General features: G+C 47.8%; 1 protein-coding gene and 1 long non-coding RNA gene across 5 annotated transcripts in view; one reads left to right on the top strand and one right to left on the bottom strand.

The window, feature by feature from the left end:
- The window catches only part of LOC144672633 (natural resistance-associated macrophage protein 2-like), a 184,811-nt gene that overhangs the window by 84,467 nt on the left and 86,119 nt on the right, over positions 1 to 14,225 (bottom strand). The gene's annotated exons all lie outside the window — the stretch shown is intronic.
- Positions 8,761 to 13,449, top strand: LOC144672635 (uncharacterized). Its single transcript, XR_013574126.1, has 2 exons — positions 8,761 to 12,604; positions 12,680 to 13,449. It is a non-coding gene; the product is annotated as an uncharacterized LOC144672635 (long non-coding RNA).

Below are 14,225 nucleotides of genomic sequence, written 5' to 3'. Positions count from 1 at the left end.
GTAGGGACGGGTCTGTCACTGTATAACACTGGGGTACAGTACTGGTGGGGACGGGTCTGTCACTGTTTTACACTGGGGTACAGTACTGGTAGGGACGGGTCTGTCGCTGTATAACACTGGGGTGCAGTACTGGTGGGGACAGGTCTGTCACTGTATAACACTGGGGTGCAGTACTGGTGGGGACGGGTCTGTCACTGTATAACACTGGGTTATAGTGCTGGTGGGGGCAGGTTTGTCACTATATAACATGGGGGGCACAATACTGGAGCGATCAGGTCTGTCACTGTATAACCCTGGGGTACTTAACTGGTGGGGACAGGTCTGTCACTGTATAACACTAGGGTACATTACTGGTACGGACGGGTCTGTCACTGCATAACACTGGGGTACAGTACTGGTGGGGACGGGTCTGTCACTGTATAACTCTGGGGTACAGTACTGGTGTGGACAGGTCTGTCACTGTATAATACTGGGGTACAGTACTGGTGGGGACGGGTCTGTCAGTGTATAACACTGGGTTATAGCACTTGCAGGGACAGGTCTGTCACTGAATATCACGGGTCTACAGTTCTGCTGGGGACAGGTTTGTCACTGTATAACACTGGGTTACAGTACTGGTGGGGACAGGTCTGTCACTGTATAACACTGGGTTATAGTGCTGGTGGGGGCAGGTTTGTCACGATGTAACATGGGGGGCACAATACTGGAGGGGTCAGGTCTGTCACTGTATAAACCTGGGGTACTTAACTGGTGGGGACAGGTCTGTCACTGTATAACACTGGGGTACAGTACTGGTGGGGCCGGGTCTGTCAGTGTATAACACTGGGGTACAGTACTGGTGGGGCCGGGTCTGTCACTGTATAACACTGGGGTACAGTACTGGTGGGGACAGGTCTGTCACTGTATACCACTGGGGTACAGTACTGGTGGGGACGGGTCTGTTACTGTATCACACTGGGGTACAGTACTGGTGGGGACAGGTCTGTCACTGTATACCACTGGGGTACAGTACTGGTGGGGACGGGTCTGTTACTGTATCACACTGGGGTACAGTACTGGTTGGGACGAGTCTGTCACTGTATTACACTGGGGTACAGTACTGGTGGGCACGGGTCTGTCACTGTATAACACTGGGGTACAGTACTGGTGGGGACGGGTCTGTTACTGTATGACACTGGGGTACAGTACTGGTGGGGACGGGTCTGTTACTGTATAACACTGAGGTACAGTACTGGTGGGGACGGGTCTGTTACTGTATAACACTGGGGTACAGTACTGGTGGGGACGGGTCTGTTACTGTATAACACTGGGGTACAGTACTGGTGGGGACAGGTCTGTCACTGTATAACAGTGGGGTACAGTACTGGTGGGGACAGGTCTGTCAGTGTATAACACTGGGTTACAGCACTTGCAGGAACAGGTCTGTCACTGAATATCACGGGTCTACAGTTCTGCTGGGGACAGGTTTGTCACTGTATAACACTGGGTTACAGTACTGGTGGGGACAGGTCTGTCACTGTATAACACTGGGTTATAGTGCTGGTGGGGGCAGGTTTGTCACGATGTAACATGGGGGGCACAATACTGGAGGGGTCAGGTCTGTCACTGTATAACACTGGGGTACAGTACTGGTGGGGCCGGGTCTGTCACTGTATAATCCTGGGGTACAGTAATGGTGGGGCCGGGTCTGTCACTGTATAATCCTGGGGTACTTAACTGGTGGGGACGGGTCTGTCACTGTATAACACTGGGATACAGTCCTGGTGGGGACGGGTCTGTTACTGTATCACACTGGGGTACAGTACTGGTGGGGATGGGTCTGTCACTGTATACCACTGGGGTACATTACTGGTGGGGATGGGTCTGTCACTGTATAACACTGGGGTACAGTCCTGGTGGAGACAGGTCTGTCATTGTATAACACTGGGTACAGTACTGGTGGGGACGGGTCTGTCACTGTATAACGCTGGGGTACAGTACTGGTGGGGATGGGTCTGTCACTGTATAACACTGGGGTACAGTACCGGTGGGGATAGGCCTGTCACTGTATAACACTGGGGTAGAGTACTGGTGGGGACAGGTCTGTCACTGTATAACACTGGGGTACAGTTCTGGTGGGGACAGGTGTGTCAGTATATAACACTGGTGTACAGTACTGGTGGGGACAGGTGTGTCACTATATAACATTTGGGCACAATAGTGGTGGGGACAAGTCTGTCACTGTTTTACACTGGGGTATAGTACTGGTAGGGACGGGTCTGTCGCTGTATAACACTGGGGTGCAGTACTGGTGGGGACAGGTCTGTCACTGTATAACACTGGGGTGCAGTACTGGTGGGGACGGGTCTGTCACTGTATAACACTGGGTTATAGTGCTGGTGGGGGCAGGTTTGTCACTATATAACATGGGGGGCACAATACTGGAGCGATCAGGTCTGTCACTGTATAACCCTGGGGTACTTAACTGGTGGGGACAGGTCTGTCACTGTATAACACTAGGGTACATTACTGGTACGGACGGGTCTGTCACTGTATAACACTGGGGTACAGTACTGGTGGGGATGGGTCGGTCACTGTATAACACTGGGATACAGTACTGGTGGGGACAGGTCGGTCAGAGTATAACACTGGGATTCAGTACTGGTGGGGAGGGAACTGTCACTGTATAACACAGGGGTACAGTACTGGTGGGGACAGGTCTGTCACTGTATAACACTGGGTTACAGTACTGGTGGGGACGGGTCTGTCACTATAATCCTGGTGTACATTACTGGTGGGGACAGGTCTGTCAGTGTATAGCTTTGGGATTCAGCACTGGTGGGGAGGGATCTGTCACTGTATAGCACTGGGGTACAGTACTGGTGGGGACTGGTCTGTCACTGTATAATACTGGGTAACACTATTGGTGGGGAGGGATCTGTCACTGTATAACACTGGGGTACCGTACTGGTGGGGACAGGTCTGTCACTATAACACTGGGGTACAGTATTGGTGGGGATGGGTCTGTCACTGTATAACACTGGGGTACAGTACTGGTGGGGACAGGTCTGTCACTGTATAACAGTGGGGTACAGTACTGGTGGGGACAGGTCTGTCAGTGTATAACACTGGGTTACAGCACTTGCAGGAACAGGTCTGTCACTGAATATCACGGGTCTACAGTTCTGCTGGGGACAGGTTTGTCACTGTATAACACTGGGTTACAGTACTGGTGGGGACAGGTCTGTCACTGTATAACACTGGGTTATAGTGCTGGTGGGGGCAGGTTTGTCACGATGTAACATGGGGGGCACAATACTGGAGGGGTCAGGTCTGTCACTGTATAACACTGGGGTACAGTACTGGTGGGGCCGGGTCTGTCACTGTATAATCCTGGGGTACAGTAATGGTGGGGCCGGGTCTGTCACTGTATAATCCTGGGGTACTTAACTGGTGGGGACGGGTCTGTCACTGTATAACACTGGGATACAGTCCTGGTGGGGACGGGTCTGTTACTGCATCACACTGGGGTACAGTACTGGTGGGGATGGGTCTGTCACTGTATACCACTGGGGTACATTACTGGTGGGGATGGGTCTGTCACTGTATAACACTGGGGTACAGTCCTGGTGGAGACAGGTCTGTCATTGTATAACACTGGGTACAGTACTGGTGGGGACGGGTCTGTCACTGTATAACGCTGGGGTACAGTACTGGTGGGGATGGGTCTGTCACTGTATAACACTGGGGTACAGTACCGGTGGGGATAGGCCTGTCACTGTATAACACTGGGGTAGAGTACTGGTGGGGACAGGTCTGTCACTGTATAACACTGGGGTACAGTTCTGGTGGGGACAGGTGTGTCAGTATATAACACTGGTGTACAGTACTGGTGGGGACAGGTGTGTCACTATATAACATTTGGGCACAATAGTGGTGGGGACAAGTCTGTCACTGTTTTACACTGGGGTATAGTACTGGTAGGGACGGGTCTGTCGCTGTATAACACTGGGGTGCAGTACTGGTGGGGACAGGTCTGTCACTGTATAACACTGGGGTGCAGTACTGGTGGGGACGGGTCTGTCACTGTATAACACTGGGTTATAGTGCTGGTGGGGGCAGGTTTGTCACTATATAACATGGGGGGCACAATACTGGAGCGATCAGGTCTGTCACTGTATAACCCTGGGGTACTTAACTGGTGGGGACAGGTCTGTCACTGTATAACACTAGGGTACATTACTGGTACGGACGGGTCTGTCACTGTATAACACTGGGGTACAGTACTGGTGGGGATGGGTCGGTCACTGTATAACACTGGGATACAGTACTGGTGGGGACAGGTCGGTCAGAGTATAACACTGGGATTCAGTACTGGTGGGGAGGGAACTGTCACTGTATAACACAGGGGTACAGTACTGGTGGGGACAGGTCTGTCACTGTATAACACTGGGTTACAGTACTGGTGGGGACGGGTCTGTCACTATAATCCTGGTGTACATTACTGGTGGGGACAGGTCTGTCAGTGTATAGCTTTGGGATTCAGCACTGGTGGGGAGGGATCTGTCACTGTATAGCACTGGGGTACAGTACTGGTGGGGACTGGTCTGTCACTGTATAATACTGGGTAACACTATTGGTGGGGAGGGATCTGTCACTGTATAACACTGGGGTACCGTACTGGTGGGGACAGGTCTGTCACTATAACACTGGGGTACAGTATTGGTGGGGATGGGTCTGTCACTGTATAACACTGGGGTACAATACTATGGGGATGGGTCTGTCACTGTATAACACTGGCGTACAACACTAGTGGGGACAGGTCTGTCACTGTATAACACTGGGGTACAGTACTGGTCTGTCACTGTATAACACTGGCGTACAACACTGGTGGGGATGGGTTTGTCACTGTATAACAATGGTGTACAGTACTGGTGGGGACGGGTCTGTCACTGTGTAACACTGGGGTACAGTACTGGTGGGGATGGGTCTGTCACTGTATAACACTGGGGATAGGTCTGTCACTGTATACCACTGGGGTGCAGTCCTGGTGGGGATGAGTCTGTCACTGTATAACACTGGGGTACAGTACTGGTGTGGACAGGTCTGTCACTGTATAACACTGGCGTACAACACTAGTGGGGACGGGTCTGTCACTGTATAACAATGGGGTACAGTAGTAGGGATAGGTCTGTCAATTGTAACACTGGGCCAGAGTGCTGGACAGGTTTGTTACTGTATAACACTGCGATACAGTTATGTGAGAACAGATCTGTTGCTGTGTAACACTGGGGTACAGTACTGGTGGGGACAGGTCTGTCACTGTATAACACTGGGGCACAGTACTGGTGGAGACGGGTCTGTCACTGTATAACACTGGGGTACAGTACTGGTGGGGACGGGTCTGTCACTGTATACCACTGGGGTACAGTACTGCTGGGGATGGGTCTGTCACTGTATACCACTGGGGTACACTACTGGTGGGGACGGGTCTGTCACTGTATACCACTGGGGTACAGTACTGGTGGGGACGGGTCTGTCACTGTATAACACTGGGGTACAGTACTGGTGGGGAAGGGTCTGTCACTGTATAACACTGGGGTACAGTACTGGTGGGGACGGGTCTGTCACTGTATAACACTGGGGTACAGTACTGGTGGGGACGGGTCTGTCCCTGTATAACACTGGGGTACAGTCCTGGTGGGGATGGGTCTGTCACTGTATAACACGGGTACAGTACTGGTGGGGACGGGTCTGTCACTGTATAAAACTGGGGTACACTACTGGCGGGGACGGGTCTGTCACTGTGTAACACTGGGGTACAGTACTGGTGGGGACAGGTCTGTCACTGTATACCACTGGGGTACGATCCTGGTGGGGATGGGTCTGTCACTGTATAACACTGGGGCACAGTACTGGTGGGGACAGGTCTGTCACTGTATAACACTGGGGTACAGTACTGGTGGGGACAGGTCTGTCACTGTATAACACTGGGGTATAGTACTGATGGGGACAGGTTTGTCACTGTATAACACTGGGGTACAGTACTGGTGGGGACGGGTCTGTCACTGTATAACACTGGTGTACAGTACTGGTGGGGACAGGTGTGTCACTGTATAACACTGGGGTACAGTACTGGTGGGGACGGGTCTGTCATTGTATAACACTGGGGTACAGTACTGGTGGGGACGGGTCTGTCACTGTATAACACTGGGGTACAGTACTGGTGGGGACGGGTCTGTCACTGTATAACACTGAGGTACAGTACTGGTGGGGACAGGTCTGTCACTGTATAACACTGGGGTACAGTACTGATGGGGACGGGTCTGTCACTGTATAACATTGGGGTACAGTACTGGTGGGGACGGGTCTGTCACTGTATAACACCGGGGTACAGTACTGGTGGGGACAGGTCTGCCACTTTATAACACTGGGGTACAGTACTGGTGGGGACGGGTCTGTCACTGTATAACACTGGGGTACAGTACTGATGGGGATGGGTTTGTCACTGTATAACACTGAGTTACAGGACTAGCAGGAATATGTCTGTCACTGAATATCACTGGGGTACAGTGCCAGTGGGGACAGGTTAGTCAGTATGTAACAGTGGGTTACAGTACTGGTGGGGACAGGTGTGTCATTGTATAACACTGGGGTACATTACTGGTGGGGACAGATCTGTCACTGTATAACACTGGGGTACAGTACTGGTGGGGACGGGTCTGTCACTGTATAACACTGGGGTACATTACTGGTGGGGACGGGTCTGTCACTGTATAACACTGGGGTACAGTACTGGTGGGGACGGGTCTGTTACTGTATAACACTGGGGTACAGTACTGGTGGGGACGGGTCTGTCACTGTATAACTCTGGGGTACAGTACTAGTGGGTACATTTTACCACAAGCAGTCTGTCTCTCCGGGAAAATCAAATTCTGTGTCTTGATATGTCTCGTTGGAATATTGTACCCACAGTGGCAGTTAGCTGTGGTGATCACTTGGGATCGTCATATTTTCCTCTCTCCTCCAACGGGTGGAAGAGTAGCACGCTGCCAGAGCTTAGCTTATAGGGCTAAACACATTTATTTACAGGCTCCACGTCACCGAAGCGGCGAGACATCAGATACTGAAACAGTACAATGCTTTTGAGAAGTGACAGTGCTTTGGATGAAACAGTTTAGCGTAGACCTTCATCTTGTACGAATTTCCTTTCCACTCAAGAGTTCAGATCTCCGGCCACAACTAACGATGAGCAACCAGGGTTATGATTTATGTTATGAAGTTGCTCATGGTGGAGCCATTTTGTTGCAGTTTGACAGACCTTGCTGCTTGAGTTGTTAATGTCAGAATGCTGACATATCGCCCACACATCTCCTTTAGACAGTGCTTCACACTTGTACTGATTGTCCTAACGTCAGCATGCAGATGGAATAGGTTCATTTGCAGCACAATCTGCACACCAGCATTTAGAAAAATAACTGATATTAAAAAAAACTTATTTCTGAATAAAAACAGAAACACCCATCTGGGTACCGGTAATTCTCATTGATCATCACTGCCACAGTGTGATTGTTTGTATGGTGGCGATACTGTCGATCAAATATTAAATACAGAAATAGCCCTATTTTTGCACAGAGTTCATGCGAAGGCAGATCAGGTTTGGCTGTCGTTTGTGGTCATCCCTCTCGACAGACTCAGTGGACTCATTCATGAAGAACATAGGCAAGGTACTGAAGGGTAGGTAGAAAATAGGTAGAAGGGAGAAAAACAGAAGGGAAATGGATAGATTGGAGAAGCTGGGGCTGTTCTTCTTAGAGAGAAGGCTGAGAGGAGATTTGATAGAGGTGTTCAAAATCATGAGGGGTCTGGACAGAGTAGATCAGGAGAGACGGTTCCCATTGGTGGAAGGTTTGAGAATCAGAGGGACACAGATTTAAGGTGATTGGCAAAGAAGCAATGGAGACACGAAGAAAAACTTCTTCATGCAAGTGGTTAGGATCTGGAATGCACTACCTGAGAGTGTGGTGGAGGCAGATTCAATCAAGGCTTTCAAAAGGAAATTGGATCATTATGTGGGGAGGAAAATAAATGCAGGGGAGTGGGACCAGCTGAGTTGCTCATGCAGAGAGCCAGCACAGACACAGCAGGCCAAATGGCCTCCTTTTGTGCTGTAACCATTCTAAGACCTAACTTACACCACTTGGACTGCAATAGTTCACCATCACCTTCTCAAAGGCAGATAGGGATGGGTAACAAGTGCTGCCTTACAAAAAAAACCCTAACAGGCCAATTTTAGTGTGCTATCAATGAGATGACCCTTGACTTGACTCAAGGGCAAGAATGTTACCAATTGAGCCAAAACACTGAATACTGAAACTGGCAACATTCACCAACCAGGAGCACAGAGCTTCAGAGAGCACAGTCAACACACATCCCCAGCCCAGAATCTATAACTGTTTCAAGGTGTGATGACATGGGGTAAGAAGGAATATCTCGGGTCGGCCTGATTTGGTTCTCATCTGCCCACCACACACACAGGTCACTCAATAATAATTGGGAGCAGGACCTGATTTTCCCCTCGCCCAGTCAGTCATGCCCGGGACCACTGTTGCACTCTCACCAGTCTCAGCTGAGTTTAACTAAATCAGCACAGGTCGAGGTGGAGATTGGGATCTCCCTGTTTGGTGTGTGGGGTTGAGGGCCATACTGGATGACATTAGCTCAGTCAGCGAAGCCAGGGATGAGGCCTGGGCCTTATTATTATTTTTTTTTTTTAAAAGAGTCTGTTATTTGGTCAATGGTCACACATTCAAATAGAAAGTGCAGTCAAACTTATGTTGGCAGATCACTATTAAAATTCCAAATTATTTTGTGCGCACTAATTATATAAATACGTCACCATGAATAGAAGAGGACGTAACTCATTAATGGTTGCCGTGAGCACCAGTTCTGGAGTAGATATTAATCTTTGGTTTTTTTCTACAACTGACCAGCTTCTGAATCATATTGATTTTGACTGGGGTGTGTCATTGTGGTTAAGTAGCATCTTGATTTTAAAATTCTTTATCCTGATTTTCAAATCCCCTCATGGCCTTGCCTCCCCTATCTCTGTTATTTCTTCCAGCTCCACAACCCCTCCGGGATCTCTGCGTTTCTCTAATTCTGCTCTCTTGACCACCCTCTTTGTCTCAGCTTTTGGTCATCTGCTTGTATTGCTTGGTATCATTTTGTTTTGTAATACCCCTGTGAAATGCCTTGGGAAGCTTTATATGTTAAAGGCACTCTATAAATACAAGCTGTTATTACTGGTGGGAGCTAATAGACCAGGCGATACATTGAGTGGTGACAGTGAAGTTCAAGCAATTCAGTGGTAACAGTAACCATCAATATCTCACTGAAGAACCAATTTGAGGAAAACTGCAACTTGTGTGTTCTCAACACACAATGTTCACAAGTTCTGGATTTTTAAAAAAAATATTTCTAACTCCATGGAAGATCTGAAATATGTGATTTTTAATGTCCTGCCAAGGAGAGGTGTTCAATATTGCAAACATTATCACAAGTGTCTGATTTCCTCACAGTGATGGGACGGGGGTCTGTGTCTACTATTTCAGCACCTAAGCAGTGATGGGATAGGGTTGTATGATTTGCTCACTTGGTGATGGGGCAGGGGATGTGTGTGCGCGAGATTCCCCCACTCTTGGAGCTGTGGGGTGCTGCGACAAGCAGTTGCCATAGGAAGAGATAGAAAACTTTGGGAACAATAGTTGTATTTTCATGGGACATATTTCCTGTGTGATGACTGTTGTAAAATTTTCTCCCAGTTTTTCCCTTTCCTTTTTTCTGGAAGGTGGCAAAAAAGTACCAGGAAAGCAGTTTATCCCACCACACCATGATTGATAGTCCACAGTTACATGGAGCAGAGAGTCTGTAAAAAAGGGGTACAGTGAGAGAAGCAGGACTGCTAAAGGCTCTGGGGATAGAGTATGATGCTCTGGGTATATGGCTTTAAAAGCCAGGCATTGGAACATTCTACAATTATTTTAAACTGGTCGGCTCTGAAATATTGGTGAATGCTGACTCAGGAGACTGGATTATTGAGGCAGCATTAACTCCCAAACACATTAGGAGCTGCTAAATGGTGAGGGGCTGCTTCATAAAGACAATAACAGAGAGATGCGAGCAAATTGATTTATTAAAAAAAAAACAATGGTTCCATTACAGAATTCTCAAGTGATCAACAGGACTTCATGATTGGAAACAGTTTAAACTACACATCACAATCTGACTCTTCATATCCTGAATAATCACATGATGTTGTTCCTCCTTTGTGCTCAGCACAATTTGGAAATCATTCAAGCAGTTAAGTGACAAAAAAGACATGACATAACAGGGCTGCTCCCACTCATGTGTTAAGTAGCAATACACAATTCCCTCCAAAGTTCCTGGTTATTGTTTGTCTGCCCCTCTCCCACTGTGCAATCTGTGAAACATCTCTCAATGGAAGGGGATGCCAAGTGTTTCTGCCACTCCCACCCTTTCAGATTTGTAGCGAGAAAAGACACAAGAGCAGGCGAATCATGGAATAAAGGGAAATAATTCATTGGTGTGAGGAATGAGGCGCCAGAAATTTCTGGTTGTGACACATCTACATTATTGAAGAAAGGGAAATGAAAATGAAGAAACCTTTATACACCAGCAAGAGGAGTTACTGAAAACCTGGAGGATTAAGTGTGAAATGTTCCAAATGCTCGTCCCCTTGCTCCCTTTCCCAAAGGGCCGGCAGAGTCCCTGACGTTTATTTGAAGGCGAGTCAACATTCAAACCCAGCTACTTGGTTAAAAAGTCACAAGCTGGTGCTCAGACTCAACCACCGGCAGAATGTCTGACTCAGCAATTGGACTGCCTTCCCGCCCTCCTCTCCCAGATAAAAGCAGCAGCTCATTCCAGAATGGGACAAACTTCCAACAGCTTTAAAATATTCAACACTTGATAGGTGGCTTTGTAACAAACTTCTAAAAAAGTATCCCTGTTGCGAATTCAGTTATTACAGTACTGACATGTTCCAGGCTTGAAATATTACTAAGTTCAGAGGTACAGCAATTGGAAGAGATCCCAAAGTCACCAATAATCTACCAAACACTGCTCTATACTTTACACCTGCGCTTGTTGACTGAGGTAGTGGGCAAGCTTTTCTTGCAGGAACAGCTAGCTCCCTCAGCAAAAACGTGGTCTCTCTCTGATGGTAACTGCACTAGTGTATCAAACACACACACACAATGTTATACTCTCAGGACCTACCAACACTGTCAACACAGGCACTGCTTTCTTGTTAATTTGGCGATTATTAAAGTCAGGGGTGTTGGTGCTGGAAAAGCCCAGCGTCAAACACTCCCAAGGACATGTATAACATGGGTTCAATACAGAGTGAAGAATTGTGTGTTCTGATGCAACAGTGCATCTCGGTTCTAATCTTAGAACAGCACCAGTATGCCATCCTGGGAGAAATGTATTACTTGTTTTCTTCTCTGAGTTCCCACTGTCTTAGATATTGTGATCAGCACACTTATCGTTCACTGCCCTGATTGATCCCTCTCTCTCTATATACCTTTGAGGCCCCTTGTGCCAAGGTGTCCCCACACCAAGGGGCACCGTGAGAGATTGGCAGGTGGGGGCTAACCCACTTTTGCACCTGAAACTTGTCTATTCCTTACAGCACACAGGCGTCAGACTTATTTTGAGAGGCAGGGAAAGGAAAGTTTAATGGGAATCTTGACTGTTAGAATAGCTGGGGGTGTCAGGTCAATCTCAGAATACTTTTAATTAAAAGTACACACATCATTACTTCAAACACATCTGCCATTTGACATTTTCAAAACCATTAAGCAATTGCCAGAACCCCCTGCACTATCTGATCTATCAGGGTTAACTACACCATTTAGGAGAGGAGATACTGTCATTTGAACCCACTTTATTGTAAGCAAGTTAATGCTATAGTAACAAAAACAAGTTCTCATATGAAACTTATGGTTTCGACCTCGAGTTTATTTTAAATTGGTAACTCTATGTTAAAACTACGGTCTGAAGATTGAACCTAGGCAAATCAAAATATAATCCATACTATTAGAAACAATCCCACAAGTACCAGGTACGAGGGTACAGTCTCGGTCAGATACAGTGAACCAGGACCTTGAGTGACACAGTGTGATGTAGGTACCAGCAGGGTTAAAATACACAGAGAATGTACAAAACCATTGTTGGGAATGCTAACTGAAGCAAAGCAAGTTGGTTCACTTGGGGAGGTATGGCCCAGGTGGACTTGGGAGGTATGGCCCAGGTGGACTTGGGAGGTATGGCCCAGGTGGACTTGGGAGGTATGGCCCAGGTGGACTTGGGAGGTATGGCCCAGGTGGACTTGGGAGGTATGGCCCAGGTGGACTTGGGAGGTATGGCCCAGGTGGACTTGGGAGGTATGGCCCAGGTGGACTTGGGAGGTATGGCCCAGGTGGACTTGGGAGGTATGGCCCAGGTGGACTTGGGAGGTATGGCCCAGGTGGACTTGGGAGGTATGGCCCAGGTGGACTTGGGAGGTATGGCCCAGGTGGACTTGGGAGGTATGGCCCAGGTGGACTTGGGGAGGTATGGCCCAGGTGGACTTGGGGAGGTATGGCCCAGGTGGACTTGGGGAGGTATGGCCCAGGTGGACTTGGGAGGTATGGCCCAGGTGGACTTGGGGAGGTATGGCCCAGGTGGAGGATGCTTCTTTCTTTTGCTCCACCGATCTTCCCTCTGAAAGGGTCACCTCTTGCTGGGGTACCGCTTTATGGTGTTAGAGACCCTCTGCCACCTCAAGGAGCCGTTTCCCAGGTTTCAGCTTAGACTGGGCATTACAGCGGTGACTGTTCCTGCCCTTGTCCAAAACGCACACATTAGGCACTGCCTAGCATGGGAATAGAGATCAGGAGCAGGAATCCGGGATCATTTAGCACCCTTACCCAAGAAGCGTGGATTGGAAATTCAGCTGAGATCAGCTAATTCATTGCAGACCAGGGGTTAAACCTGGGTCCTTCCAGGTCTGTGGGACTCAGTAACACAACAACGATGGCACATTGGGAACACTGGAAAGATGTTTATTGTTTAAATTTTCTAGAACTGAAAAACTGGATGAAAAAAAGATAAAATGCATTTTCCTTAAATTCCATACTCGATTTTACCCAAGTCAGCCTGGCTTAGCACAGTTCAGACTCAAATTTGCTAACATTGCTGGAGATGTGGCTTTGAACCCTGCAGGCACCTTAAGCTGCTTGGTCAGTCCAGAGACGGTTTACAGAATCCCAGTTTCTGATTTCATAGATAAGGAAAGCTGTAAACCAAGTCTATGGGAATGCATCACAATTCACACTTCTAAAGTAAGCACCCAGTTAAACTAAAAACAAAATACTGCAGATGCTGGAAATCTGAAATAAAAACTGTGCTGGAAAAACTCAGCAGGTGTGATAGTGTCTGTGGAGAGAGAAACAGAGTTAACGTTTCGAGTCCAATATGACTCTTCCTCAGAACTGAAGAGTCATTCGGACTCGGAACATTAACTGTTTCTCTCTCCACAGATGCTGCCAGACCTTATGAGTTTTTCCAGCACTTTCTGTTCTTATTTCACCCAGTTAAACTTCCATTTTCATCTCAAACCCATGTTAATGTGTTTCAAACTGTGGCAATCCTTAAAATACTTCAAGGCTAAAACATTGCCCTTTATATTGGTGACTCTGTGGCCCTCCCTCTCTCACTGGCAGGGAGTTGAGAAGGAGGCTGAAGCTACACCATCACCTGATAAAACACTTCATACGTGGAGGGGAGGAGCACTGTTGTGTCAGTTAATGGTCTGAAGACAGACCTGCCCCGAATGTTGGGCCAGCAAATGCCTGGCTACAGCGGTCCACACTGATTGCTTTTATAAAATTGTTTTCATTTAAAAACATTACAAATCGTTCTCAGCAGAACTTGTACATCTTAAATCATGACTGCACAGCACCTTTATAAAATACACGTTTGGGATTTACAATAAATGTTGAGAGCATCAGACTCTTGGGATCGGTGGGGGGGAGGTGGAAAAGGAAGATCATCCACTTCTACATCTGCACAATTATCTGAGATCTAAAAAGTAATGTGTTAAACCAAGGTTTACTTTAAAGCTTCTAATTAATATTAATGATCCTAAGACCCTACGATGGTTATTTCATTCACAAGAA

Source organism: Cetorhinus maximus, chromosome X, assembly GCF_964194155.1.
Source record: "Cetorhinus maximus chromosome X, sCetMax3.hap1.1, whole genome shotgun sequence".
In the NCBI taxonomy this organism is placed as follows: domain Eukaryota; kingdom Metazoa; phylum Chordata; class Chondrichthyes; order Lamniformes; family Cetorhinidae; genus Cetorhinus; species Cetorhinus maximus.
The sequence above is the reverse complement of the archived record's forward strand: the minus strand, read 5'-3'. Positions and strand labels throughout refer to the sequence as shown.